This window comes from Salminus brasiliensis, chromosome 16 (genome assembly GCF_030463535.1).
Source record: "Salminus brasiliensis chromosome 16, fSalBra1.hap2, whole genome shotgun sequence".
Lineage (NCBI taxonomy): Eukaryota > Metazoa > Chordata > Actinopteri > Characiformes > Bryconidae > Salminus > Salminus brasiliensis.
In genome coordinates this window covers 10,779,795-10,785,564 of record NC_132893.1, presented here as the reverse complement: position 1 = coordinate 10,785,564, position 5,770 = coordinate 10,779,795, and positions in this window count along the sequence as shown.

Genomic DNA, 5,770 nt, shown 5'->3' with positions numbered 1-5,770 from the left:
TATCCAATCTAGAAGTCCTCACCTGCTCATGACTTCTCTACACAAACACTTGGCAATAGACTGAGCATTCTACCATATAAACATCCTTTGCCAAACATCAGACTTACGACTTCTAGTTTACTTCTCAGTGGTTGGGGCAGCCCCCTCTGTATTTTAGCTTGTAAAATGGACTGTTCCATCTGATTTAAGTCCGGGTCATTTCCTGTGACATTTCTCCACACTTGCTGTGCTCTGGACACATAGGCCATCGAGTTCCCTTCTTGTCATTGATAGAGAATGTTTGTGGGGTGGTGGTAATCTTAGTAAGACACTAGTTTGAGTTTTTTGCTTCTTTACTGTATGAGTAACATTTAAACTCTTTAAACTCACGACACTTTTTGTTTTCATTGGTTGGAAACTCTGTTATGGGGTAAACACACTGGGACTGCAGATGTTTGGTTTTGTTTTTGCTTGATGTTTAGAGGAAATTGGTGTTAGGTAGGGGAAGGTCCATTGGAAGGTCCAATGGATCCACCAGCAGGAATTTGGACATTTTTTAATTTTATTTATGAGGTTTCAGATGTATTTGCTTAAGTCATATCCCTATACACATTGTCAAAGATCCTCTATTATAATTTGATCTGGAGTGCTGTAGGTGGTCGCCTAGGCAGAGGGGCTGTGAGAGAATTTTCTGTCTAGATTGTTTGATGGACATTAAGGAAAGATAACTGCCTGACAGGTTTTCACTCTTACACTCCTTAAAGTTGCTGTATTGTTCAGGTTCTGCCACAACTGTAAACATGTGTTTCTTTCTTTATTTGTTTGAGACTCCGTCTCATCTCAAAGGGGGGAATATGTAGTGTATTCAGCTTCATGGCTAAAATGTTTCATGCTAAAACTACTTAAGAGAAGCTAGGGCTGTTTAGGCTTGGATTTCATAAATACTATTGTATATTCTGAAGCAATGTAGGAAGTCTTTAATGCCTTATTTTCTACTTATATATGTTTAACATTTGCTGTTGTTGTGTTCTAGTGGTTGGAGTTGGTCTCTTTGTAGTATGCCAGGTCATTTATAGCCATAAAAATATTAAACCTGAACTGGTCACTAATGCTGACAGAGGTTTCTGATGGGATTTTCACAACAGGCCAGAGCATGTCACAGTATGGTAATTGACAACTGGTTGCATAACAGTGAATGACTTTATATTAATTCATTTACTAAGGGAGTGAATACTACATTCATTCACTGAACACATATTTACATACGCTTTTATGGTAAATTTATCTTTACCCCTTATGTATTTGTTTATTTTTTTTCTATAATCTTCTCTTGAATTGAATTTAGAGCATATATTAACCTATGATTTTGGCTAAATGTAGGTCAAACTGTGAAACTCATTTCCTTCACTAGAATGCCAGGACTGAAGAAAGTTTCGACTGCCAACTAAACAAAATCTTCTACCTTGGCACTCAGGAGCCGAGCATGCAATTCTTGTTTCATTCTATTTTTTTGTAGCAAAGCCAGCCATTGCAGTGGCTTAAATCATGCTAGATATGACTGCAGAGGAGCATTTCAATATTTCTACATCAGAGTCTGTACTCTTTTGTTGGATGCAAATGCTGACATTTATTGACAACATATACAGTGGAGGAAATAAGTATTTGACCCCCCCTCACTGACTTTAAAAGTTTTAATACAAAAAAAATAAATGAAATGTCTCATAATTTTATACCAGCTTTATTTTAAAAGTGACACATAGAATATCAAAAGAACTGAGAAAATTACATGAAATGAGAAATAAAAATTAACTTGATTTTCATTGAAGGAAATAAGTATTTGACCCCCTGGTAAAACATAATTTAGTACTTGGGGGCAAAAACCCTTGTTGGCAAGCACAGCAGTTTGCACACACTTCAGGAGTAATTTTGGCCCACTCCTCTCTGCAGATCATCTCCAAATCCTTAAGGTTTTTAGGCGTGCATTTGGAAACATGAATCTTCAGCTCTCTCCATAGATTTTCTATGGGATTGAAGTCAAGAGACTGGCTAGGCCATTCCATGACCTTTATATGCTTCTTATGGAGCCACTCCTTTGTTTCCTTGGCTGTATGTTTTGGGTTGTTGTCGTGCTGGAAGACCCATCCACGACCCATTTTCAGTGCCCTGGCAGAGGCAAGGAGGTTGTTACCCAGGATTTTACGATACATGGCCCCGTTCATCTTCAATGCGGTGAAGTTGGCCTGTGCCTTTAAAAGAAAAACACCCCCAAAACATAATACTTCTACTACCATGCTTGACGGTGGGGATGGTGTTCTTAGGGTCATGTTCTATATTTTTCTTCCTCCAAACACGTTGAGTTGAGGCCAAATAGCTAAATTTTGGTCTCATCTGACCACAGCACCTTCTCCCAGTCTCTCTCGGAGTTATTAATATATTCATTGGCGAACTTTAGGCGGGCCTGGACATGAGCCTTCTTGAGCAGAGGAACCTTGCGTGCACTGCAGGATTTTAAACCATTACGTCTCAGTGTATTACCAATGTTTTTTTTGGAGACTGTGGTCCCAGCTGCCTTGAGATCATTAGCCAGCTCCTCCTGTGTAGTTCTTTGCTGATTTTTAACCTTTCTCATGATCAATGAGACTCCACGAGGTGATATCTTGCATGGAGATCCAGGTCTAGGTCGATTGACCGTAATGTTGTACTTCTTCCACTTCCAAATAATTGCACAAACAGTTGTCACCTTCTCATCCAGCTTCTTACTTATGGCTTTGTAGCCCATTCCAGCCTTGTGTAGGTCAACAATTTTGTCCCTGACATCTTTAGACAGCTCTTTAGTCTTGCCCATGATGGAGATGTTGGAGTGTCACTGAGTCTCTTGGCAGTTGGCCTTTTACACAGGTGACAATTTGGGACCGGTGTCTCTTATGCAGGCAATGACTTCACTGAGATTAGGATGTGTCAGTGGTCTGTGGGAGCCAACATTAGTCATGGTTTTTAGGGGATCAAATACTTAGAGAGGTATATCCGTCCAGTCCTGAAGATTTTTTTGGTTTTGATCTAAAAATGGCTACGTACAACTCCTCATTATTCTTATAAAATATTTCAAAACTTTCTTGAATTTTCTGCATTTTAGATTCTAGCTCTTCTAGTCTTTTGGATTCCTAATTTTATCAATAATATTATCCGCTTGATGTTTCCCTGTTTCTTGTGAGTTTAGCTATCTTCCTCCTACCTTGTAATGTCTTTGTTTAAGGTATAAAACTGCCTCCTGTGTTTTTAAACTATATATCTCAATTCATTTCATGATTCAAGATTGGGGCATGATCGGAAAGATCTATTCTACCATTATCACTGCCCCCACCTTATCTCGAGCTCTGCTAAAAATAAGAAAAGTCTATTGTTGAGCAGGTTGAATGTGGAGAAGAGTCATGTGTATAGTCCTTACCGGACGGGTACATTTCCCTCCAGATATCTGTTGATTCCAATTCTTTCATCATCCTATTTATTTATTTATTTATTTACTGGACTTTGTTGTGCAGTCACTCTAGAAGAATCAACTTTGGTTTAAACAAACATTCCAGCCCCCACCACAAATCAGTGTACCCTGTGAGCTAGTCATCATACCAAACCATCTTTTATAGAAATTCAGTTCACTTCCCGGAGGGGCATATACAGTGCCCTCCATAATTATTGGCACCCCTGGTTAAGATGTGTTCTTTAGCTTCTAATAAATTGAGTTTTTTTTCTAAAAAATCTAGGACCTCGATGGAAAAAAGAGCAAAATCCAACCTTTAACTCAAGTGAATTTTAAGGGCGAAAAAAAATCCCTGACTAAGAAATAATTATTCTTCATAAAATCACCTGTTCCATAATTATAATTATAATTAATCCTAACATTTCTTTGGAAATAAATGTAATTAAAGTATTTCTGTCAATTCTACAGTAGTTTACGAAGTTGATCAGAGTATGTAGGAACATTTCATTAGTAATTCACAACTTCCTGTTTCCCTGGGGTATAAATATGACGTGACACAGAGGCCATTTCTCTTCAACATGGGAAAGACAAAGGGACATACCATTCAAGTAAGGCAGATGTGTGTTGACCTCCACAAGTCAGGCAATGGCTACAAGAAAATAGCCACTCACCTACACCTGTCCATATCTACTGTCAGAGGAATTATTAAGAAGTTTAAAACAACTGGAACAGTGGTAAACAAGCCTGGACGAGGACGCAAGTTTATTTTGCCACCACGCACAGTGAGGAGGATGATAAGAGAAATAAAAAGGTCTCCAAAGCTCACTGTTACAGAATTACAACAAATGGTAGCTTCTTGGGGTCACAAAGTCTCCAAAACAACCATCAGGCGCTATCTGCATGCCAACAAGCTGTTTGGGAGGCATGCACGAAAAAAACCTTTTCTCACTCACAATCATAAACGCAAACGTTTGGAGTTTGCTAAGCAGTACTGGAACTTCAACTGGGACCGTGTGCTTTGGTCAGATGAAACTAAGATAGAGCTTTTTGGCAACAAATGCTCTAAGTGGGTCTGGCGTAACACAAGAGCTGAGTATGCAGAAAAGCACCTCATGCCCACTGTGAAATATGGGGGAGGATCAGTGATGCTGTGGGCCTGTTTCTCTTCCAAAGGCCCTGGGAACCTTGTTAGGGTGCATGGCATCATGAATGGTTTGAAATACCAGGACATTTTAAAACAAAATCTGGTGGCTTCTGCCCAAAAGCTGAAGATGGGTCGTCACTGGGTCTTTCAGCAAGATAATGACCCAAAACATATGGCCAAATCTACACAGAAATGGTTCACCACACACAGAATCAAGCTCCTCCCATGGCCATCTCAGTCCCCAGACCTCAACCCCATTGAAAACCTGTGGGGTGAGCTGAAGAGGAGAGTGCAGAGGAGAGGACCCAGGTCGCTGAATGATTTAGAGAGATTGTGCAAAGAGGAATGGTCAAAGATCCCTCTATCTGTATTCTCCCATCTTGTATAACATTATAAGAGAAGATTAGGTGCTGTAGGGGTTGTACAAAGTATTAACATCAGGGGTGCCAATAATTGTGGCACACATGATTTGATGTTAAACAATTATTTCTTAATGTAGGATTTTTTTCCTACTGAATAAATTCACTTGAGTTAAAGGTTGGATTTTACTCTTTTTTCCATCGTGGTCCTATATTATTTAGAAAAAAACTCAATTTATTAGAAGCTAAAGAACACATCTTAACCAGGGGTGCCAATAATTATGGAGGGCACTGTATATATATTTAATAGTGTTTCTACTAATCCTTCTATTTTCCCTGTGATATCACAAATCTCCCATCTTAATCAGAAATATCTGATGTGTTCAAATAACAGTGTATTCCATATCAAAAGAGCAACACCTGTTCTATACAAGTGCTTGAAACCCCTAGATTTTAGTTTCACTGAGACACTACTGGTAGATGTGACTTCAAACGTATATCTCACATGAACAATTTTCAGGTGTTTTCTAAAGACTGCAAAACTTTGGAACTGCTGAGAACAACTATCATGAGCACATCAGACCAAATTTCTTTCCTGCATCTGAACCATGCAACAACTTAATATGCCGAATCAAGGTGCCAGGTGTATCATGCAGTGATCTGCAAATGTAACATTATTCAACAATATTCAAAGAACTCCGTTCTCTCTTGTGGTGCCTACATCAATACTGTACACTGTTGTCTGGAGAAATTTGTACATGCTGCTGAGTGATTCTTCATAGCTTAGACTGACTATAAAATGAACCTTGAAAA